The sequence below is a fragment of the Pan paniscus genome, chromosome 23 (assembly GCF_029289425.2).
Source record: "Pan paniscus chromosome 23, NHGRI_mPanPan1-v2.0_pri, whole genome shotgun sequence".
Taxonomy (NCBI): domain Eukaryota; kingdom Metazoa; phylum Chordata; class Mammalia; order Primates; family Hominidae; genus Pan; species Pan paniscus.
In genome coordinates, this window is record NC_085927.1 from 44,562,826 (window position 1) to 44,588,299 (window position 25,474).

The 25,474-nt window shown below is 42.7% G+C and overlaps 2 long non-coding RNA genes across 2 annotated transcripts in view; one reads left to right on the forward strand and one right to left on the reverse strand.

Annotated features, from left to right (window-relative positions):
* Positions 1 to 3,838: 3,838 nt before the first annotated feature.
* The window catches only part of LOC134730148 (uncharacterized), a 124,270-nt gene continuing 102,634 nt past the window's right edge, over positions 3,839 to 25,474 (forward strand). The window contains exons 1-3 of the long non-coding RNA XR_010111822.1: positions 3,839 to 4,086; positions 12,972 to 13,204; positions 16,087 to 16,216. This is a non-coding gene — a long non-coding RNA (uncharacterized LOC134730148). The remainder of the gene's footprint in view (positions 4,087 to 12,971; positions 13,205 to 16,086; positions 16,217 to 25,474) is intronic.
* LOC117977454 (uncharacterized) lies at positions 16,804 to 25,165 on the reverse strand. Its single transcript, XR_004668612.2, has 5 exons — positions 25,013 to 25,165; positions 20,845 to 20,940; positions 18,724 to 18,862; positions 17,733 to 17,830; positions 16,804 to 16,982 (listed from the first exon to the last, which is right to left on the reverse strand). It is a non-coding gene; the product is annotated as an uncharacterized LOC117977454 (long non-coding RNA).

Genomic DNA, 25,474 nt, shown 5'->3' on the forward strand with positions numbered 1-25,474 from the left:
GTGAAACGGTGGAAACTAAGCAGTGCATGAGGATGGGAGGAGTCCCCTGTGATGTGGGGCCAGTGCCAAATAGTATGAGATTTTGAGTTGATGACACTGTGCAACACGCTCATTATTCTAGAGTCTCCAGTGAAATCTATCTTAGGCAAACATGCATTCTTTGTATTTATCTTATTTGGGAAAGAAGAGAAATGTAAAGACAAGGGGCTATGTCCACGTGCAAGTAAATGCTGGGAGTGTAAGAAAGAATAAAAGAGTAGATGCAAAATCCAAGCAAACAGAGACCCTCAGGAGAATTATGAAAAGGTAGGTGACACGGAAGTCACTGGTGTGAATATAGTGCTACAGAGGAGCACAGCCGAGATTCAAACCCAGGAAAGTGTACCCTTCTTCCCGACACTTTTGACATGCCTCGATGCAGCTATTGGACACTCCAGGCTGTGCAATGGGGTGAGCAACCACTCGCATGCAACCAGCCTCACTTGTGCAGACCATTCGCAACTGTCACACACAGATGTTCTGGCTGTCACTCTGCTAGGGCTTTCCTGTTTATTTTGTGTGTGTGTCTCCAGGCAGTGACATTCCTGTCAAATGGTGATGGAATGTCAAGTCAGATTACTCCCAGTATGATATGAAGAGACAAGCGCTGATGGAAGGTGCCACTTCCCTGGTTCAGATGTGCACAGTCGTCACCAGCAATTAATGCCACTGCATTGGTCCTGCCTCCCTACTGGAACAGACCTGAAAGTGCTAGGCAGACAGGGAGGAAGAAGCTTCCAGGCCTTTAAGTTTATCAGCCACAGTCTCTGTGCTGTCTGCAGCAATGATAACTAAGAGTGAGATATAGAAGAGCCAGGCTGGGCGCGGCGCAGTGGCTCATACCTGTAATCCCAGCACTTTGGGAGGCCAGGGAGGGTGGATCACAAGGTCAGGAGATCGAGACCATCCTGGCCAACATGGTGAAATCCCATCTCTACAAAAATACAAAAACTAGCTGGGTGTGGTGGCACCATGCCTGTAGTCCCAGGTACTCAGGAGGCTGAGGCAGGAGAATCGCTTGAACCTGGGAGGCAGAGGTTGCAGGGAGCTGAGATCACACCACTGCACTAGAGCCTGGCGACAGAGCCAGACTCCATCTCAAAATAAATAAATAAATAAATTTAAAAAAAAAGAAGAGTCATAGCAAGGGAAGGTATTGTCCTACTATGAACCAGCTACTGTGCTGGGTGGCTCACATACCATGTCTCAGCTTAGGAGAGTGACCGAGATCCTTACCTTTGGGATTGGATACAAACTTATTTGTGGCCATGAGCAAGGTTCTTAAAACTTATAAACACCAATTTCTTAATCTGTAAAACTGGGATGAGGATAGCTAGTTTTGTGTAGCATTAAATAACATTCATTTACTCTAAAAATATGCAGGATATAGTTGAATATATATACATTCAATGGGCTAAATATATTCAATGGATAACACAGTGAAGAAAATGGACAAAATCAGGCCAGGCGCGGTGGCTCACACCTGTAATCACAGCACTTTGGGAGGCCGAGGCGGGTGGATCACGAGGTCAGGAGTTCAAGACCAGCCTGGCCAACATGGTGAAACCTCGTCTGTACTAAAAAATACAAAAATTAGCCAGATGTGGTGGTGCACACCTGCAATCCCAGCTACTCAGGAGCCTGTAGCAGGAGAATCGCTTGAACTCAGGAGGCAGAGGTTGCAGTGAGCTGAAATCGTGCTATTGCATTCCAGCCCAGGTGACATAGCAAGACTCTGTCCCCCCACCCCCCCCAAAAAATATAGACAGAATCCCTTGAACCTCACATTTGAATGAAAGGAGACAGAAAATAAATAAGTTGTTACAATGTCTATAAAGAACAGAATTTCTGATATATAGAAACCATGTGATAAATAGTATAATTTTTATTTCATCCCTGTGAAGCATTGTTAGTACCAGTGAGGCACGTGAGGCTGTTTAAATCACTTGCCCTGGATTATATAACCAGATTTTTGTTCAGCTGGGAACACTGGGGGGGATGAAAAACAAGAGGAATATATGCATGTCTCCTGCTTCTCTAATCAGCTGAATCCAGGACCAAGGTACTTAGTGTGAAAAGTTTTCAAAGAACCATTCATAATTTGTTGAATCATCTTAAAGCATATGGGCCAAACTAGGTCATATTCAAAAATGTGGCCCAGAAACATGTACCCCACAGTACCAGCCATTGCACTGGGCCCGAGACTAAAGGGTTTCCTAGGTTGTGAGACTTTCAGTGCTTAAAACAAGGACAGTTCCAGGCAAACTGTAATAAATTGGTCACTGCTGCCAAGAACCCAGGCAGATTTAATTTCTAAACCATAGTTTAGTGAGGTTGGAGTGTTTTCAAAGGCAGCTAGGTAGGGAACACCTGCAAACTCAATATAAGTAGTAGAATCAAGCAGAGAAAGCAAGATGTCTGAGGAAGGCTCTACTCTGAGTCAAAGCTGTCTGTCCCTGAGTCACCTTATTTTACCAGTTTCTCTGGGATTGGCTTCAGGACAGGTGAACAATGCATAGTGATCACCTAGTTGAGCACCACATAATCATCTGAATGAATGTGGATGGTTAGTCAATAACTGTTTAAATAAATGCACCTCTTGGGCTGCCTGTTATCTGTATCAATAATCCATCCTTGAGCTCAGGCTCAACTCTTTAGGGTAACAGGCACTGCAAAATTAAGAAGAGTGATGAACTTGGCGTTAGACGTCCCAGCTCTGCTTCTCATAAGTGGGGTGCCCTTGCCAAGACACTTAATCTTTGTGAGTTTCAGATCCTCATTTGTAAAATGGAGATAAATTGTTACCCTCATCTCCCTATAATGATAATGGATTCACATGAAAATCCAATTAAACACTATGGGTGATTTTACTTTAAGGTCTGCCAAACTTTGTCCACCTCCGCTTATATCCATACCAAACTTTAGTTCTTACTTTATTTCCATAAGAGATCAATTGCATGACTACTCCCCCTTTCTTTCATCTACCTTTACTTCTTTTTTAAAATTTTTATTTTTCCGGCCAGGCACGGTGGCTCACACCTGTAATCCCAGCACTTTGGGAGGCCAAGGCGGGTGGATCACAGGGTCAGGAGATTGAGACCATCCTGGCTAACACGGTGAAACCCAGTCTCTACTAAAAATACAAAAAATTAGTTGGGCGTGGTGGTGGGCACCTGTAGTCCCAGCTACTCGAGAGGCTGAGGCAGGAGGATGGTGTGAACCCGGGAGGCAGAGCTTGCAGTGAGCCAAGATGGCACCACTGCATTCCAGCCTGGGTGACAGAGTGAGACTCTGTCTCAAAAAAAAAAATTATTTTTCCATAAGTTATTGGGGTACAAGTGGTATTTGGTTACATGAGTAAGTTCTTTGGTGGTGATTTGTGAGATTTTGGTGCACCCATCACCTGAAGACTATACACTGCACCATATTTGTAGTCTTTTGTCCCTCGCTCCCCTCCCACTCTTCCGCCCAAGTCCCCAAAGTCCATTACATCATTCTTATACCTTTGTGTCCTCATAGCTTAGCTCCCATATATCACTGAGAACATACGATGTTTGATTTTCCATTTCTACCAAATACAACACGAAGCATTATCCAAGTATGACCTGCACATTCCCGGCCTCTGCCTGCAGGTGTTTTTTAAATGTAATTCTAATTTCTTTTAAGGATATACATGAATATTATATGAAAAGCTGAATAGCTCTTTAAGACTTATCATGAAAAACAGCAGTTCCTGCCCCTGCCCTTGCCCCTGCCCTGAACCTCATTCATTTCCTCCCCTAAAGGCATTTTCAACTCTTCTAGTTGTGTGTGTCTGTATTTTTCAGCACTAACCTTTGTATTTCAAACTATTATATCTCTTTTTCCAGGATGGTGAATTAGAGGCTTTTAGCATGCCTTAGCCACTTGGAAATTCATAAAGATAAACTCTGTGAGCTTTAATTTAAGAAGAAAAATGGGAAATCCACAAGAATTGTGAAGGACACCTCAGATCCCAGGAAGGAGAATTCAGGCAAAAAGCCCCCATGCTGGCATCAGACTGATGAGGTGAGTGAAGCCCCAGTATGTGAAAGAGGCAGAGAGCCTCCCTCTATGACTCTTCTTTCCACTGGGGATCCAAGGCTGAGGGAGAGCCCTTTGTTGCTCCCAATCCCTGGAGCTAACTTGGGTAGAGGCTTGGAGATGCTGTGAAGGAAAGGAGAAAAAATAATAATGTACAGAAAAAATCCTACCAACACAAAAATAATTATAAAAATTAGAAGTCTTCAGATAAGAAGGAACCAGTGTAAGAATTCCAGCACCATGAAAAATCTGAATGTAGTGACATCACCAAAGGATCGCACTAGCTCTCCAGCGATGGTCACTAACCAAAATGGAAATTCAGAAATAACAGATAAAGAATTTAAAACATGGATTACAAGGAAGCTCCATGAGATCCAAGACAAGGTTAAAAACCTGCACAAAGAAACTTCTAAAGCAATCCAGAAAAGGAAGACATAAACATCTTAAAAAGAAATCAATCAGGCCAGGTACGGTGGCTCACGCCTGTAATCCCAGCACTTTGGGAGGCCAATGCAAGCAGATCATAAGGTCAGGAGTTTGAGACCAGCCTGGCCCACATGTTGAAACCCCATCTCTACTAAAAATACAAAAATTAGCCCAGTGTGATGGTGTGTGTGTGTGTAATCCCAGCTACTCAGGAGGCTGAGGCAGGAGAATTACTTGAACCCAGGAGGTGGAGGTTGCAATGAGCCAAAATTGCACAATTATACTCCAGCCTGGGCAACAAGAGCAAGACTCTGTCTCAAAAAAAAAAAAAAAAAAAAAAGGAAAAGAAATGCATCAGAGCTTCTGGAATTGAAAAACTTAAGAAATTTCAAAATACGTTTGAAAGCTTTGTCAATAGATTGGACTGAGCAGAAGAAGGAATTTCAGAGCTAGAAGACTGGTCTTTCAAACTAAACTAGTCAGTCTGGCTGGGCACAGTAGTTCATGCCTGTAATCCCAGCATTTTGGGAGGCTGATGGGGGAAGATTACTTGAGCTCATAAGTTCAAGGCCAGCCTGGACAACATGGTGAAACCCCATCTCTACAAAAAAATACACACGCACACACAAATAAATAATAGCCAGGCATGGTGGTGTGCACCTATAGTCCCAGCTACTCAGGAGGCTGAGGTGGGAGGATGGCTTGAGCTTGGGAAATGGAGGTTGCAGTGAGCTGAGATTGTGTCACTGCATTCCAGTCTGGGTGATAGAGCCAGCTCTTATTTCAATTAAAAAAAGTCAAGAAATATAGGATTATGTAAAGCAACCAAACCTATGAACTATTGGCATTCCTGAGAGAGATAGAGAAAAGGAAAACAAGCTGAAAATCATATTTGAGGGAATAATTTAAAAAGATGTCCCTAACCTTGCTAGAGACATAGACATCTAGATACAAGAAATCCAGAGAACGCCTGTAAGACACTATACAAATTGATCATTATCAAGGAATACAGTCACCAGACTGTCCAAGGTCAACACTAAAGAAAAAGTCTTAAAGGCAGCTAGAGAAAAAGTCAGATCATTTATAAAGGAAATCTCATCGGGCTAACAGCAGATTTCTCAGCAGAAATCTTACAAGCCAGGAGAGACTGGGGGCATATTTTCGCATTATTAAAGAAAAGAAATTTCAACCAAAATTTTTACATCCCGCCAAACTAAGCTTCATGAGCAAGGGAGAAATACAGTATTTTCCAGACAAGCACCCACTAAAGGAATTCATTACCACTAGACCAACCTTACAAGAGATCCTTAATGGAGTTCTAGACATGGAAACAAAAGAACAACACCTGCTACCAAGGAAACACACTTAAGCACATAGCCCACAGACCCTGTAAAGCAGCCACACAATAGAAACTTCAACAAGCCAACAGCTTCATGATAGGATCAAACCCTCACATATCAATATTGACCTTGAAGGTAAATGGCCTAAATACCCCACTTAAAAGGCAAAAAATGGCAAATTGGATTAAAAAAACAAGACCCATTTGTTTGCTGTCTTCAAGAGAACCATCTCACATGTAATGGCACCCACAGCCTCAAAGTAAAAAGTTGGAGTAAGATCTATCACTGAAATGGAACACAAAAAAAGAACAGGGATTGCTATTCTTACGTCAGATAAAACAAAGTTTAAACTAACACAGTAAAAAAAGGAAAAAAACAGGTTACATAATGATAAAGGATTCAATCCAATAAGAAGATTTAACTATCCTGAATATATATGCAACCAACATTGCAGCACTCAGATTCATAAAACAAGTACTTCTGGACCTGCAAAAAGGCTTAAAGAGCTACACAAAAATAGTGGGGGACTTCAACACCTCACTGACAGTGTTAGATCCCTGAGGCAAAAAACTAATAAATTCTGGACTTAAATTTGATACTTGACCAATTGGACCTAGCAGATATCTACAGAATACTCCACCAGTCAACCACAGAATATATATATTTCCATATGCTCAGCCATAAAGCATCTCAATACATTTAAAAAAAAATCAAAATCATACCAATCATACTCTCAGACCACAGAGGAATAAAAATAGATGTCAATACCAAAAAGATCGCTCAAAACCACACAATTACATGGAAAGTAAAAACTTGCTCCTGAGTGACTTTTGGGTAAACAATGACATTCAGGCAGAAATCAAAAACATATTTGAAATAAATGAAAGCAGAGACATAACATACCAAAATCTCTGCGATTCACCAAAGGAAGTGCCAAGAGGAAAGTTTATGGCACTAAATGTCTACCTCAGAAATTTAGAAGGATCTCAAATTAGTGATCTAATATCACACCTAGAGAAACTAGAAATACAAAATCAAACTAACCCCAAAGCTAGCAGAAGAAATAACTAAAATCAGCAGAACTAAATAAAATTGAGATGCAAAATTTTGTACAAAGAGTCAGTGAAGCTAGAAGTTGGTGTTTTGAAATGATAAACAAGATCAATAGACCACTAGCTAGATTAACGAAGAAAAAAAGAGGTAGGTCTAGAGAAGCACAACCAGAAATGACAAAAATGGCATTACAACCTATCATAGAAATGCAAAAGATTATCAGAGACTATTACGAACACATTTATGCACACAACCAGAAAATCTAGAGAAAAATGGGTAAATTCCTGGAAACACACAATGTCCCAAGACTGAATCAGGAAGCAATTGAAACCCTAAACAGGTCAATATAAAGTTCTGAATTGAATCAGTAATAAAAAAAAAAACAAACCCAGACCACAGGAATTCACAGGCAAATCCTACAAGATACAGAAGAGCTAATACCAATCCTACTGAAACTATTCCTAAAAATCAAGGAGAAACGACTCCTCTTTAATTTATTCTTCAAAGTCAGTATCACCCTGATACCATAACCTGGCAAAGACACAGTAAAAAAAGAAAACTACAGACCAATATCCCTGATGAATATAGACATAAATATATTCTTGACATTAGACCTTTATCAGATGCATGGTTTGCAAATATTTTCTCCTGTTCTGTAGGTTGTCTGTTTACTCTTTTGGTAGTTTCAAGCAAAAATCAAACAAAATATTAGCAAAATGATGCCAGAAGCACATCAAGAAGTTACTTCAGCATGATCAAGTAGGCTTCATTCCAGGAATGCAAGGTTGATTCAACACATGCAAATAATTCATCACATTAACAATTAAAAACCATATTACCATCTCAGTAGGTATGGAAAGAGCTTTTCATAAAATCCAATGTGCCTTCATAATAAACCACCTCAAGAAACTAGGCATCAAAGAAACATACCTCAAAATAATAAGAGCAGTCTATGACAAATCCACAGCTAATGAGCAAACTGGAAGCATTTTCCTTGAAAACAAGAACAAGGCATACGTGCCCACTCTCACCACTTCTATTCAACAGAGTACTGGAAGGCCTTTCCAGATCAGTCAGGCAAGAGAAAGAAGTAAAAGGCATCTAAACAGAAAAGGTGAACTATCTCTCTTTGCAGATGACATGATTTTATACCTAGAAAACCCTAAAGACTCTACCAAAAGGCTTCTGGAACTGATAAATGACTTCGGTAAAGTTTCAAGGTAAAAATTAATGTATAAAAATCAGTAGCATTTCTATACACTGATAATGTTCAAGCTGAGAGCCAAGTCAACAACACAATCACATTTACAATAGCTGCAAAAATAAATAAATAAATAAATAATACCTTGGAATTTAACCACGGAGGTGAAAGATCTCTACAAGTAGAACTTCAAAACACTGTTGAAATAAATTATTGATGATACAAACAAGTGGAAAAATACTCCATGCCCATAGAAGAACCAACATCATTAAAATGGTTATACTACCCAAAGTAATCTATAGATTCAGTGCTATTCTTATCAAGCTACTAATGTCATTTTTCACAGAACTAGGAAAAACTTCTAAAATTCACGGGAAACCAAAAGAGCCCAAACAGCTGAAGCAATTCTGAGCCAGAGCTGCTGTTGCTCACTGTTGCTCACTCAGCACCCAGAGGAAGTGGAGGACAGCCCACAGATGACCCGCCCTGCAGGAGACAAGGCACACCTTATGGTGTGGGAAAACTCCAATCACAATTATCTTTCGTCTTAAGTTCCAAAAGGACATGCATTTCTTTCTACTGTTGAAACAAACAAAAAAAGACGAGTGTACTTGCAAACAAAGGGGCAGGAAACAGGAGGCAGCAAACACTACAGGCTTTCCTTCCATGTGACAAAGGGATGATGCATCTCAGAGGTGGGAGTTCAGATCCTGAGATGCCACACTTAAGAATAATAATAGCCGGCCGGGCGCAGTGGCTCACGCCTGTAATCCCAGCACTTTGAGAGGCCAAGGCGGGCGGATCACGAGATCAGGAGATCGAGACCATCCTGGCTAACACGGTGAAACCCCGTCTCTACTAAAAATACAAAAAATTAGCCGGGCTTGGTGGCAGGCACTGATAGTCCCAGCTACTCGGGAGGCTGAGGCAGGAGAATGGCATGAACCCGGGAGATGGAGCTTGCAGTGAGCCAAGATCGTGCCACTGCACTCCAGCCTGGGCGACAGAGCAAGACTCTGTGTCAAAAAACAAACAAACAAAAAAACCACAAAAACATTAATAGCCACAGTCTGTGTGTCTTATCTGCTTCACTGAGAGGGAAGAAAACCATTACCCAGGAGCCTAAGGGGGTCTCAGGCTCCATGTAAGAAACTTTCTGAAGGGTCTCCAGTTACATTTGATCTAAAGTTATAAGTTCGAATTTCAAACGTACAGCTCTCCATCTTGGGAAGGAAGATGATTGACTTTGATAAGCACTCCACCAGAGAGATAGACAGTGTGAGAAGCACAAGGGCAGAAGGCTTGATGGATGAACTGTGGAGAGGGCAGAGCTTCATACCTTCCACCAAACGCCTCAATTAAAAACCGAGGTTGTAGGGGGATGGTTGTAAGATGTTTATATATTCAAAGATGGAGCCATAAAAGCTCAAAATGATCTGTATGATAGAAAAAGGGAAAAGAAAATGTATTTATCACCCACAATATCCCCTAGCGTGGTGCCAGACACTTCACATGGGTTATCCAGTGATCCTTCCTTTGACAGAATAGGAAACTAAGAATTTTATGTGATCAATATCCTGTAGCCAATAAAAGGAGGGCTTAGGATTCAAATTCAGGTCTGTCTGTCACCAAAGCCCATGTATGCCATTGTTCTTGGGGGAATCCTTAGAAGCCTTTTCTCACTCAACTCATATTGTTCTGAAAGGATGTGGATATAAGGACAATCAAAGTTCATTCTAATGTTTTTTGTTCCAGTAGAGGGGCCTGATGTGGGAAAGGTGGAACACTGGTTGGGCAGTACATCTGTACTGGTAACCATGACCCTCTTCACAGCTTCACATTCAGACACACTTTTCTTCCTGTAGAGAAAAGACCCGAGTCTCAGGTTGCCTGCTTGGGGCAGGCTGACATTGGATTTGGAAACTCTTTCCTGTGCGTGCTTCATGGAACCCAGTATTTAATGATGCCTCTGATTTGAAGATGCTGCTAATCTATTATCACTCAACATGACATTGGGTCTCTTTGTTTGTTTTATGGAAATTGGCTGCATCAGTTTGGTGTTGCCCAGCTGTCCTGGAGGAATTAAGGGAAAAAACAAAAAACAACAACAAAAAAACACAATAAAACAGAGTGTTTTCCTATGTGGCAGCATTTGAGGAGATGCAGAAAGTCTTCCCAGATATTCCTTCCCTCCTCTGGCTCAGTACAATGCCTGTGTTTCCACTATGAATGTCAGAGTACTTTCAGAACTAGAAGAGCCTGTGGAGACCATCCAAACACATCTGACAGTAATGGATGAGTTAACTGAGACCCACTGGAGGGAAAGGTCTTTCTAAGACCATGCAGAGAAGTATGAGTGGCTGCTTCCATCCTTCAGCCCAGTGCTGCACACCTGCAAACCACTGACTAAATATTTGTGTATTTATTAAGCCTTAGAGACAGCACTTTTCAAAAGAATAGAATTGGGCTGGGTGCTGTGGCTTACGCCTGTAATCCCACCACTTTAGGAGGCCGAGGTGGGCAGATCACAAGGTCAGGAGATCCTGACCATCCTGGCCAACTTGGTGAAACCCCGTCTCTACTGAAAATACAAAAAGTTAGCTGGGCATGGTGGCGCTTGCCTGTAATCCCAGCTACTTGGGAGGCTGAGGCATGAGAATCACCTGAACCAGGGAGTCGGAGGTTGAAGTGAGCCAAGATCATTGCACCACTGCACTCCAGCCTGGCAACAAAGTGAGACGTCTCAAAAAAAAAAGCAAAAGGATAGAATTATTAGTGGGAAAGGAGGAATTTCTAGTAGAGGGCCCAGTTTATAAGAGGTCTTAGATTCAAAAAAAAAAATTGATGGTGTGGTTCAGGAACAGGGAGTGCTAAGTGAGCACAGGGTACTCCAAGAGGATTAATGAGATATAAGGCCAAAAAGATAGATTAGAACCACATGGTAGAGAGCCCTGAGTACCAGTGTAAGGCATTGCACTGCTGCCTCTGTCCTGTCATCTTATGGCCCCGGGCCATCCACTCAGGGTGGCATGTATGGCTTTGCTTCTCTTGAAATCTACCACCTTCTTTGAATACTACAAAGTTTATTAATCTATTCTGTTAGCAAATGCTTCCTGAGTATCTACAGCATGTCAGGCGCTGGTCTAGGTTCTAGAAACCTGTAGAAAATGTGGCAAACAAGGCTCTTGGCCTCACAAAACTTACATTCCCTTGGGATATAGCACAATAAACACAAATCAACAACAGCATAAACCAATTGTGCCACATGCTCAGAAGAAATGAAGCACAACATTGCGACTGTAACCAAGTTGCAGGAAGTACTTTAAATGTGATGGCTAAAGAAGACTTCTCTGAGGAGGTGACATTTGAGCTGAGACCCCCCCCCCCCAAAAAAAAAAATTGAGCTGGAGCTGGTGCCACAGAGGGATGGTAGAAGCTGGGCTCAGCCAGACAAAACTGCAAGTAGAAGTCTCCGGCAATAAAAGAATAAGATACAAAATTCAAAAATGACCAGGGTAAACTCAGCCATGGATACAAAGAAATGAGAAGGTCTCATGAAGAAGTCTTTGTCATTGGACAAATTAAAAACAGGACAGATCTGAACTATGATTAAAGAACAGAGGTCTCCACCGGGCGCAGCGTCTCATGCCTGTAATCCCAGCACTTTGGGAGGTGGAAGGAGGCAGATCCTGAGGTCAGGAGATCGAGACCATCCTGGCTAACATGGTGAAACCCCGTCTCCACTAAAGATACAAAAATTAGCCAGATATGGTGGCGAGCGCCTGTAGTCCCAGCTACGCGGGAGGCTGAGGCAGGAGAATGGCGTGAACCCAGGAGGTGGAGGTTGCAGTGAGCCGAGATTGTACCACCACACTCCAGTCTGGGTGACAGAGTGAGACTCTGTCTTAAAAAATAAAGAACAGAGGTCTCTCAATATATAGGTTAAGCTCAATGGTTCTCAAACCTGAATGAGCACAAGAATCATCCTGGAAGTCTGTTAGAAATGCACATTATTGGGCCTCATCCCAAGAAATTAAGAGCATTTTTAGACAAATACTTTAGTTGGTTTTGAAGCATCATGCTCAGGACACATTTGGAGAACCACTGAACTAAAGACTCAAGCAGGAAGGACAGCAGTGGGCACAGGAGGGGTGGGCTGGGACGTGGTGCCAGGGAGGAGAGTGAATCAGAGGGAGGAAGTGAGGAGGCACCATCAGCTATCTGCTTCTACCTTGCCGTGACTGGCTCGTGTCTGGCTTCTTTGTGCCCAGATTGGCAAGCTGAGTCATTATGACATTAGTGAATGCTAAAGAACTCGGTTCTGGGAACCCTAGAATACCTGAGGACATCAGGATGGAGAATTGTTAAGAGATGGAGGGAAATTATTGCTAATGGGAGCCCAATAATAGTCATCACACCCACAATTCCCTCCATCACATCCTCTCTGAGATTCAGGTTAGAAGACAACTCCTGCTCTCCTAGGAGGATGAGAAGTTAAACATAATGCATTTTCAACAGGCTTAAGGTCCCACTGGACCAGCAGGATGTCATTGTTGGTCTGGCGGGGGCTGCTGAGGAGTGCTTCAAAACAGGGTAAAGGCAGTGGCAAAACAATTGGCTGTGTCATTCCAAACCCATCCGAGCAAATTACACAGAAGGCAAGCAAGTGTCATTATGATTTATATAAATATATGTTGTAGATTTCATTAAGATTAAGCCAGCTTTGCAGTTATCACTTGCTGGGTTGTTTGCTTGGTCCTTAATCTTTATTTGCAACTGCCGATTAGCCTCATAAAGAACTCCTGTGGCCAGGAGCAAGCCTGAGCCTCACCTTGCTTTCTTCTCTTTAGGATTTCAGTCAAGGAGATGCCTACCTGGGGACAGAATCTGGAAAAGACCTCAAAATAGATCTTCTCAAGGCACCCGGAGGCAAACGAGGCATAGACACACTAGGATAAAAGCTGTCTTCAAGTCAGAGCCCTCCCTAGGGCTCCAGGCAGAGCAAAGGACCAGATCTCCCCCTCTGCACTCCCCACCTACAGATGAGCACCCAGGCAGGGGACACTCAAAGCAGGTGAATGAGGTAATAGTGGCTGTCAACCTTTTCATGTCAATGAAATGAATGATTGTCATTTGAGCAATCTTTCAACAATTCATTTAAATTCATTTATTAAGCTGTAGAGTGCAGGCAATCAGATGGCTCAGTGTAAAGATGAAAAAAAAAAATAAGAATACTACAATTCCTTGCCCTAAAGGAATTAACTCTGGTTTAGAGATGGGCTCATAAACATGATCTCAGGTTGGGAGAAGAAGGATGAAGAAATCATAATAGTGCAGCACATAGCTGAGGGATTTGGGGTTTTATAAAGCAAGCTGGAATTTTTCAAGTCTTCTAGAAACACCATCTTTTGTTTGTCCAAATAAGATCTTATGCAAAAACTCACGCAACTGCTGGAGTGATCTTTCTAAAATGTCAGTCTGACCACATCGCTCCTTAGCTTAGAGCAAAGATCTGCAAACTTTCTATAAAGAGATATATATGCTAGATTTTATAGACCAGACAGCCTCTGTCACAACTACACAACTCTGCCCTTGTAGTGCTAATGAGGCCAGACACAGTAAGTAAATGAACATTTGTGGCTGTCTTCCAATAAAATTGTGTTTGCAAAAACAAGCAGCTGGTCAGATTTGGACCATGGGCCATAGTTTACCTCTGACCTAGAGTCACTCAGAGGTTCCCATTCCCTTAGCATGGGACCCCCCACTTTTCACAATGGGAACTCCAGCACCCAGTTGACCACTCTGTCCCTCCCCGTCCCTCCCCATCCCCTCTCTCTGCATCCTCTGATCCAGCCACATAGAACTTTTCTCTGTAACCTGAAAACACCATGGTCCTTCACAACATGATGTCTTCATGCATGCTGTTCACACTTTCTGAATTGTCTCTACTTTGTCAATGAAATTCCTATTCATGTTCTAGCACGTATGTCCCCCATCTTGTTATTATTTTTGCAACATTTGACTACTTGGAAAAACTGATTATTTTCATGTCCATCTATCGCAGCAGAGTCTGAGTTTCTCAAAAGTAGGGTCCATGCATTTATTCCTTCCTGGATCCAAGCTCCCAGCACTAAGAAATATTTAATGGATGAAATATACTACAATAAATGGAGGGCACTAAACTAGAGAAAAACACACTGTATCCCTGTGTCTTGTTCAATCAGAAGTGTCAAGGTCTATTTCCAAACTTCTGAGCCTGAAAAATTCTCTCTGGAGAGCCTCCCTCTTTCCAGATTTTTCTTCCTTTTATTTCTCGTTCGAATTCTTCTTTCATTTTTTTCTTTCTCTGTTATACTCTAACATCTCACACAATGAGTACAGAAAAGTGAAGGACCATTCCATTACTTTTATCTAGTAACTAGAAATTTTGCCTAAAGTTACTTATTCGACACACATTTTTGAGTACCTTCCATATATTTAGGATACACCTGTAAACAAGGGAGTTGGACCCTAACCTCTCAAGAAGCCCTGAGTTTACTGGTAGAGAAAGGAAATGAACAGGTGATGAAACTACAGATTGGTAAATGTTACAGTAGAAAGCAGGGTTAGTGGAAGCAGGTTATTCAACCCCAAACCTGGGATGGCAGGAGGTGGGAAGTCAGATAATTCTTACTTGATTAAGTGGTATCTGAGGCAAGGCGTGGAGTTGTCATATTAGGTAGGAGTTAGCCAGGTAAGTGGGGCAAAGAACATGCCAGGAGGAGGAACAGGAAAAGCAAAGTCCTGAGAGTGAGAAAGAGGCATGAACTCAGGGAACAGAGAGTAATTTAGCCTCAGGCAAAGTTGTACTGTGCTCAGCATTTGCGGCAAGTTTCACGGGAGCTGACATCACTATCCCAGGGGTGGAACCTAATGAGTGGGACCCCCAGCAGACGTCTCAGGAAGAAGCAATAGTTGGAGTCACTCAAGTAGAAGCAATATAATTCCAGCCAGCTTAGATGAGGGCAGAGCTGAGCTACAACTCAGCTCCTAAGCCAAGAGCCGACAGTTTATGCATTCTAAAAATATGAGTGAGCCACTGTGATGCAGGGGGAGATACAATGATCGGACAGACAGGCATGAGCAAACAGGTTTCCAGAAGCCCATCAATCAGGCTGAGGACTCGGGGGCAGGAGTAGCTGGGATCAGAGGTGCCCACCACCACGCCCGGCTAATTTTTTGTATTTTTAGTAGAGACGGGGTTTCACCATGTTAGCCAGGATTGTCTCGGTCTCCTGACCTCGTGATCCACCTTCCTTGGCCTCCCAAAGTGTTGGGATTACAGGTGTGAGCCACCGAGCCTGGCCAGGATTGAGTTTTATACCAGCAGAGGCACTGAAGGGTCTTTCAGAAACTAAGAAGGAGAAAAGCAGAGAACAGGAAGACGTCAACTGTGAGAATCAGGGGAGAGAGCTCTACTCCCAGGTGCTGCTCATGGGTCCATTGGGGTTCATCAGTATTCTATTCTGCCTGGCTTAGATACCACTGGCTCAGTATTGCAGAGCATCGTGGCTGATGTTATCTGTATCTAGAGGCAAATATCCCTGAGAGTATAACAGCTTACTTGGCCCAGTTGAGGAACCCCAAGCCCCCAGACTTTCTAGAAAGTGGCCATCATTAGGACTGATTTTGCCAGTAACATACCTTCCCTCCCTTTTGATGCAGGGCCTCCATTTCATCCTTTGAAATAAAAAAAAAACACCACAGTCCTGTGGTTTTCACTAAGATTCATTTTAGCTTCCTTCTATAACCTTCAATAATCTCTCCAGGAACACCTTGCAGAGTCTCGTTCTAAGCCTTTAGGGCTCTGGGGTTAGAGGTTAACTCTTAATTGAGTCTCCTCTTACCAAGAACAAACAACACAGGCTGTCTACCAGGCAGGATTTACATACTCAGACTTACACCTTCTCTTCTCCTCCATTCAAGACAGGGGGGCATGCAGAAGCCTTGATCTCCGAGTGGTCTGTGGCCGTGAGGTGGAGGGATACAACTGCTTTGTCGAGGACCCAAGGGAAAACCGAGCTGTGGCTGTCTGAGTCTTATCAAAGGAAAAACGGTAACAGTACTTCTATTTTCTTTTAATGAGTAATGTAGGGGAAAAAACTTGTAAGTAAGAATTCGAAACTAAATTTGCCAAATATGCTGAGAGTTGATCCTTGGAGAAACTTTATCTTTACTGCATAGTCAAACACATCAACTTTGGGGGCACCTGGCAATTACTATGTGGCATAGATTCAATTTGTTCTTGTGTAGACAATATTATCTGGCACAGGGAACAGGAAACCTCCACACATATTTTAGTAAACACAATCCCAGATCGTGAGGAAGGGTTTCTGGGGGCTCCTCATCGACACAGCCAGCATCCTGTTTTGCTTTGCAGCCAGTGAAGAGGCAGGGCCCATCCAAATCTCCCAGTTGTGGGGGCTCGTTGAGCAGCCTGGGAAGGGCTGAAACAGAGACAGCAGACATCCTCTGATGTCTGAAGGTGATTAAAAGCAAAAGAGGAGATCTCTGGTAGTCTATTCTTTTTTCTCTGATACATTGGTGATTCTCAAAATTTGGGGGAGGGGGACAATTTGTGGGAAAGCCTGTAATGTATTTGTATGGCTTATCCATAAAGACCATAAAGCCAGTCTTGAACAAAATTGTTGTTATTTCAGGGAATAATTTTACTGCCTTGCATGTATAAAGACATACCTTATCACTTATCCAAAACTATGAAAATTCCATTTAGAAGAATAATGTGGCATAGTCATGGTGCCTTTGCCAATTTCAGGTGAATGTCAAATACTAGTAATGGGAGAATATGTGGATCTTCAGTCCTGTTGAGAGATAAAGGTGGGCAGAGTCAGGGTGGGGGCACTATTGGTCCTTTCAGTATCTGAGTTCACTATACCTTTGACAGGTGCCAAGTACTGAGTATTGGCATAATGAAGGCAACTTCATTTGCCAAGTTATGCCTTCAATAGACTCTTCATTCCAGATGACTATAGGACTCATTTAAGTACTGCTTTACCAGTGGGTACTCTAGGCTACTAGTTTTCTATTCTCTAATAGTAACCAGGGATTCACCGCCTTCGACTCAGCCAGATTACATAACCTATACCAGATTTTTATCCTAGAGAGTCTAATGCCTATAACCATTTCTGGTACTAAATATTGTACCCATTAAGGTTTAGTTATAGATAATAGGACTGTTCCTTTAACAATTTTTGAGAATTAACAGGGGGAATTATTGGAGGAGCTTGAGGAGCAGGCTGCAGAATTAACCTCCAAGAATGATTTCTAGAATAGCACTGTGGGATTGGCTACCAGAGGAAGGACCTTCTACCATAAGAAGAATGCTGGTGGTCAGGAAGGACTACAGAGACTCTTGTTTCCAGGGTCACATTGAGGCTGAATGGTCAATACCAGCAACAGAATATCTCTTAGGTTAAAACCTTCCCTGCCACTTTGGGAGGCCGAGGCGGGTGGATCACAAGGTCAGGAGATTGAGACCATCCTGGCTAACACAGTGAAACTTCATTTCTACTAAAAATAAAAAAAAACTAGCCGGGCATGGTGGCACATACCTGTAGTCCCAACTACTCGGGAGGCTGAGGCAGGAGAATCTCTTGAACCCAGGAGGCAGAGGTTGCAGTGAGCCAAGATCGCGCCATTGCATTCCAGCCTAGGTGACAGAGCAAGACTCCATCTCAAAACAAACAAACAAAAACAAAACAAAACAAAAAAACCAACCTTCCCTGCGTAACTTAGGCCTGATTCAAATATTGCTAAGTGTGTCTGATTATAAAATCAAGATCACATCCAAATCTTTAGCTGCAGAGGAATCTAGAAAATACTGTTTTCAGTTTTCCAATGCCTTCAGCACAAAAGAAAGAATACTTAAAGGAGGTTGCCAGCAGATGTGGAGGGAGCCAGGCTACAGTATTCACTCCTCCACCACCCCGAGTTCCATCCATGTTCCCAAATTATGAATTAATCAGCCAAGTATTTGTTGCAGTGCTACTGCACACAAAGTACCTTGGCGGTACAGGGTTGTATGAGGTGTGTCTAAAGTATGATGTTCGTTGATTTCACAAACTAAGCCAAATTAATGGGCTGGAATGAATATCTCCCTTCAAAGGGGAACCCTGTGCAGATCTTACATGGGACAGTCTGGCGTCAGACCTTTTCTGGACTCCCTTTGGAGGGCTTAATGAGCATACACACATATGTACCCTCGAAATCAGGTTCATGGTTTTAAAACCAAACTTGTCAGAACAGTATCTCATGTTGACAATATGCCAGGCCCTGTGGTTTGTTGTTTACAAGCGTTACATTACTTCAATTGCATGACAAATTGCACTGTGAAGTAGGTGCTATTCTCATTTCTCTTTTAATGAAAGAAATAAAAGTTCAGAAAAGTTAAGTGGCTTTTGCAAAGTCTCACGTGTTCTAAGTGTGCAGCAGGAGAAGGGAACTGAAGGCTCTGTGGCTTCAAAGGCCATTCTCTTCCCATAACATTAACATTCCTTTCCTTAACTAAGAGAATGGAGTTTTCCTTCCAGCCTGAGAGCCTACCGTATCTCTTGGGCTTGTATCTCAGTGATGTTCTATTGTTTCCATGAAGGGCAGCCTCTCAGTGCAAAAAGACGTCTCTGAGTTGGTTACTGTTCCTGAATAAATCCAAGTGAATATGCTCTTAGATCTTCAGCCAGTCCTAAGGAGAGAGAGCAAGAATGTTGTGAATCATGGATTTATTAGTTTAATATTCCCAAAGCTTCGCCAAGTGGCTCTCTGAGAAAGGGATAGTCATCAACTAAGTATAACAAGAATAGGATGTATAATCAATAATCATCGAGATGTATAAGGTGAAGTGTGTTTACTTAGATTTAAACACGTCACTTCATTATTGTATCTACGTAATATTTGGCTTCCATTCTCATGTGATACCTAATTTCTTCCTTCCTTCACTTTCTTTCTGACACAATGTAATACTGAGGTTGAATATGTGAGCTCAGTGTAGTTTTGATCCCTGGCTCAGTCACTTACTAAATATGGAACTTGAGCTAATTACTTAATCCCTTCTTAAGTCTCATTTTTCCTCTAAGTAAAATAATGATGATAATGGTACCTACCTCACAAGGTTATTCATAGAGTTGTTGAATGGATTAAATCTGATCATTTGAAAAAGGCATTAACATACTCTTTGGTACATAGTAAACAATAAATAAATGTGAGATATCATTTTTTTCTTTTTTGATACAGAGTCTCGCTCTGTCACACAGGCTGAAGTGCAGTGGTGTGATCTCAGCTCACTACAACCTCTGCCTCCTGGGTTCAAGCGATTCTCCTGCCTTAGCCTACCAAGTAGCTGGGATAACTGGCACGCACCACCACACCCAGCTAATTTTTGAATTTTTAGTAGAGACAGGGTTTCACCATGTTGACCAGGCTGGTCTCGAACTCCTGACCTCAGATGATCTGCCTGCCTCGGCCTCCCAAAGTGTTAGGATTACAGGCATGAACCACTGCGCCCGGCCAGAATTTACTTTTTATTTTTCATGTACAAAACTCTGCTCTAGGCACCCTAAAGATTCTTACCTTCACTAATTCAACAAACATTTACTGAATGCTGGAGATTATAAAGGATTCCGATATGGTTTCAGCCTCTAGGAGCTCAATGTGTGGCAGAGGAAACAGATCAGTGAACAAATCAATGGAGTTAAAAGTCTATGGTATCTAGTTGTGGTACACACTCTCCAGGATAGAGTGCAAGCATGAGAGTGAGTGGTAGTTCTACTTAGCTGTTATGTCTGAGGAGGCTTCAAAAAGATGATGTTTGAGATTAGTCTAGAAAGATGGTTCCAGAGGGTAGGAAGAAAGGGAATTCCATGGAGACACAAACAAAAAAGCAAGAACGAAAGCAAGCTGACAGGAAGGGAACCCTAGGTATTGTGATGGGACAAAACTCAAACAAGGGGTGGGAGGCAGACGGATCTAGAGTCTGGGGGGAAGTTGCCATAAGTAGTCACAAGCAATGTCAGCAAACATTGCTCTAAACTATATAAATCCCAGTGCTCCCAGTGGCCCAGTCCCTGAACAAAGTCACATTTAAGAAAAAGTTTCATTGTCAGGAGGGAATTAATGACAATCAAATCTTCCCCGGCCATCATACTTAAAAATGTCAGAGGGTAGAAATACAATCAATGCCAAGAACTCCTAATATGTAGGTTTGCATCTCCCCAAATCTTACACTCATAACAACTGTAGAACGTGTCTCCCTTCTCTCCACTCCACAAGTCCCACGTGCAGTTTCTTCATTGCCATGCCCCTCTTTGGTCCATCCCAGCCACAGCCACCCGCTAAGTGCCTGCTTTGCTCCCACCTGCTGGCCAGTCCAAGGGAAGCCAACAGGGAATTCTCAACCATGTTGCCCTACAAGACAGCATAGCCAGGGCATTCATTTGCTGGTAGACCCCACATGGTTTTAAGAAAAGGAGGCTATCTCTAGCTCAGTGACTCCTGGAAAGCCTCAGGCACCAGGTGATACCTGAGTTGGGACTGTGCCATCTGAGAAGTCCCAGATGGAACTTGGACAGACAGAAAATAAGAAAAAAGCCATGTTGAGGGAGAAAGAAAGGAGCGAATGGAGCCAACGCTGGTGTAGGATCTCTATGCAGTGGGAACAGTTGTACTCACTTTGCCCTCTGCACACCTGGGATGCAGGTTTTCTGAGACACCACAGCATTTTGGAAGTAGAAGAGACCTTAGATATTCCGTTGTCCAGCCCTTTGGCTTTAGAGATGAAATTTGGGACCAGAGAGAAAAAGAACATAGAGATTTTTGTTTAAAATTCAAACATTTACTTCACTTCTTCAATCAAAATTACAAATTAGATTCATCGTCCCCAGGAAACTGTGATGTTTCTTGTCATGAGTATGAACATAGAGTCACAAAATGTATGAAAGAGGTGGGTATGTATTTGTGTGTTCCTTTTAAAAAGGATGTCCTCCTTGGGATATGTCCTTCAGGATTCATTTTAGCAAGGATGGAAGTGGGAGAAAGGCAGTATGGGGTGAGCATTTTCAGGGGTGGTACTAATTTGAATTCTCCCTGGGCTTTGCCACTCACAAGTGGAGTATGATATTGGTCAGTTCCTTAGTCTCCTTGAGTCTCAGTTTCCCTGTCTGTAAAATGAAGTGTGTGATTGCACCTTGCTCTCTGTGTTGTCAAGATCATTTGAGATAATGAACATAAAGCCCTTACCAAAGGGACAGGCAGGAAGTCACTGCTAAATTGGTGGTAGCTAATATTATTAGTTCTGTTGAACAAACAAATTCTGCAGGCACCTTGCAGCAGACATTCTAATATGTTCAGCATCCATTTCAATCGTATTTATTGTGTTTCCCTTGTCCTCTGGGCCATGGTCCATATTTACAGGCAAGGTGCTTTGTTGGCAATATCAGCATTGATTGTGGGACGACCTGGGGGCCTTCAAACTGTCCCTTCCTCAAGATGGCCATGCCAGTCAACCCTCAGGGGAATAGCAGGGCTCTGCCAGTTACGCTTGGCATGGAGCGTGTGGTCAGCAGGATGAGCACAGCCTCCATCCTGGCTGGGAAAGGTGAGCCGGCAGATGGTGATTCCAACACAGATGTTGCCCAGGAGAGTGGCAGCCGCTGGTGTCAGGAATTGCTAATTGTGTTGCCTCATGGCACAGCATTCACACACAGCCCTAGAATGGCTCTTGCATTGGAAAAGGATTCTTTCTTCCTCTCGTTTTGTGGCAATTTCCTTCTCAGGGACAAAGCCTGGCTCTGTTACAAGATTTGGTTTACAGAAAAAGGCCCTTGTACTATGCCCAGTTTTCCAGATGGGCTCCTCTTTAAACTAAAAAAAAAAAAAAAAATTGATTTGGCCAAGTTCACCTGGTGAACCCAGACGCGCAGTAGGGCTGGTCCTCCCATTTGAATGCCACCTTTTTAAATTAAACTTTCTCTCTTAAAGGCAAGACACACTGATTATTTAGTTCGTTTCCTGCCCAAAAAACTCACAAAACACATACACATCCTATAATATAACACATTTATTATAATAGTTCTCCCTCCCTATTTCAAGCACTGCAGTATTTCACCATGGAAAGGATCTGGCCTTTGCTATCAAAACTCTTGATTCTGAATTCTGGGTCTGCCACACCAGACCTTTGTGACTTTGGACAAGAGTTCTGTCCTTGAGGCTCAAGTCACCTTGTGTATAATATTTGGATAAGACAACCTACCCTCTCCATCTTGCAAAGAATAAAGGAGATGAGTTATGTAAATTACTTAATATTGGGTGCCTGGAGCATGGTAAATGCTCATTAAATGCCCCTCTATTGTTTCTTGTAACTAGTTGCAGAACAAATAAAGTCACATCTCTCTTAATAATGTAATTAATTTCTCAAGCTTTTCATATGACCAAATTACCAAGAAGCCCAGAAGTTCTTACTGGGGACCTCTCTATTGCTCCTGAATTGTCCGAGAATGCTTAATCAGCATGAAGGAGGCAGTCTGCTCTAAATGCTTCACAGAGAGCTGGAGAATCAGTCAGCAGGTGGGCCCCATTTTTTGCTGTTGCTTCATACAGGGTTGACATTGAAACCTAGGCCTGCATTGTCCATGGGGCCCATCTACTGCTGCAGAGATGGCAGTGCTGGTTCAGCAGTTTTTCCAGGATGTAAAATGAATGGCAAGGCATTCTTCATCCCGACGGCAACATACGTCTGTAGTCCAGAATGCTACTGTGGGCCCATTTTCCAGGTACAGCAATGCTTTAACTATAGGTGTTAATACAGGTTTTTGTGTGGGCTGGAGTTGGTTAGTGTTAATTGAGCCAGGGAAAACACACACACACACACACACACACACACCCACACCCTTGTACCTAGAGGATAGGCCCACAATAGCATCCTGGACTACGGATGTGCATTCCACTGTGGATATATAAATATATCACACATTGAAATACACATGGCTGGGTATGGTGGCTCACGCCTGTAATCCCAGCACTTTGGAAGGCTGAGGTGGGTGGATCATGAGGTCAAGAAATCGACACCATCCTGGCCAACATGGTGAAACCCCGTCTCTACTAAAAATACAAAATTAGCTGGGCATGGTGGTGCATGCCTGTAATCCTAGCTACTCAGGAGGGTGAGGCTGGAGAATCGCTTGAACCCGGGAGGCGGAGGTTGTGGTGAGCCGAGATCGCTCCATTGCACTTCAGCCTGGGCAATAAGAGCGAAACTCTGTCTCAAAATAAATAAAAGAAATGCACACACCAACATACACACCCAAAGCAATCACTAGGCATGGGCGCATGGATTATCTCATTTAATTTTCACAACTGCTGTCTTAGTCTGCTAGGGCTTCCATAATAAAATATGAAAGAGAGAGAGAGGGAGATCTTTCTCTGATGCCCGCTTATAAGGACACCAATCTCATCATGAATGCCCAACCCCCATGACCTCATCTAATCCTAATTACCTTCCAAAGGTCTCATCTCCAAATACCATCACATTGTGGGTTAGGTTGAAATTTGGTGGAGACACAAACATCCAGTTCATGATAGCCACCCTATGAGTTAGCTACTAGCATTTTTCTTATTTTATATATGAGGAAACAGACATAAAGAGGTGAAGTAACTTACAGTCACTTGAACTGGTAAGAAGCAGATTTGGGCTATTTATGTTGTGGATAGAAACAGTTAGAATCTGTATTTGCAGTTCTTATTTATTTTATTAGTTCTTACATGAACTTGGGTTTTTTAGATTACAACTTTTTGCTTGCTACTCTCATGCTCAGCGTGCATCTGCCTGCATGGTTGAGTGAGGGGTGGGCAGTGTCTTCACCAGAATGCACCACTCTATGACAATTTATATTGGGGCGTCAGATGGCCATGCTGGTCTTCCCTCTTCCCGGTGAACCACCAGAGGCAGTTTTGTCTTCCCTCCTGCCAACACATCTCAGCCAAGAGAGTTTTGTTTTATCAGAGAGGTTCTAATAACTCTCAAGCTTTTTTGTTGTTGTTGAGACGGAGTTTCAATCTTGTCACTCAGGCTGGAGTGCAATGGTGTGATCTCGGCTCACCACAACCTCCACCTCCTGGGTTCAAGTGATTCTTCTGCCTTAGCCTCCTGAGTAGCTGGGATGACAGGTGCCTGCTACCAGGCCTGGCTAATTTTTTGTATTTTTAGTAGAGATGGGGTTTCATCATGTTGGCCAGGCTGGTCTTGAACTCCCGACCTCAGGTGACCTGCCTGCCTCAGCCTCCCAAAGTGCCGAGATTACAGGCATGAGTCACTGCACCTGGCAACTCTGAAACTTAAAAGCAACAGGCTCCAAATAAGTGCTGGCCCCTTTGCAACTCTTAGGCTTCTCAGCCTCCACACAAATGTGCTCTTTCGTCATCCAGTGGCCAGTCTGTTTACTGCCACTGACACTACTCCTTGCTCCTTGCTCCTTGTCCTTAAGCCTTATCCGTGACTAGAGCTCAAACTCATTAGTGCCCAAGGCCAGGGCCAGGAGAGGATAATAGCGTGAGGTTTAAAGACTCCAAACACTTACAGGGGTGAAGTGTGCAGATTCTGATGCCAGATGGTCTGTGTTCTAATCCTGGCACCTTTTGTGCATCTTTCGGCAATTTACTGGACTTCCTGTGCCTCCATCCCAATGTCTGAAAACTGGAGATCCCAATACTAACTCATAAGGTTTTTTGAGAGGGTTAAATGATATGATACACACAAAGCACTGAGAACAATGTTTGGCATACATAAGGCGCACCATAAATGTGACCTATTATAAATATGAATCTTAGATGTACCACTGCTTACCTACATGACGGAGGGCATTTCATTCAGCTTCTCCAGCTTTGGTTTCTTCATATGTAAAATGCAACAGATGGAAATAAAAACCATATTAAGGCTCCAGGAGATCTGGTTTCTAGTTCCAATCTGTCACTAGTCAGCTCTGGATATTAGCAAGTAATTCTGTCTCATTGTGCCTCAGTGTTTGCCTATAAAATGAGAACAGAATCAGATCATCTGTAAAATCCTGTTATCCTAAAGATATGTTTCTGTTATCTTAGTATATTGCTGGGTGCAAGGTAAGTGTTCAATACCAATGATCCTGTAAATCCATAACATGTTTTTATTGTTCATATATAATTATGATTATTTCATGGGGTTGTACTGAATGGGAATATGTAAAGTTTCATTTGTTATTTACAACAATCCTATGAGAGAGTAATATTGACGAAGCCAGCTGTATTCGTCTGTTCTCCAATTGCTATAAAG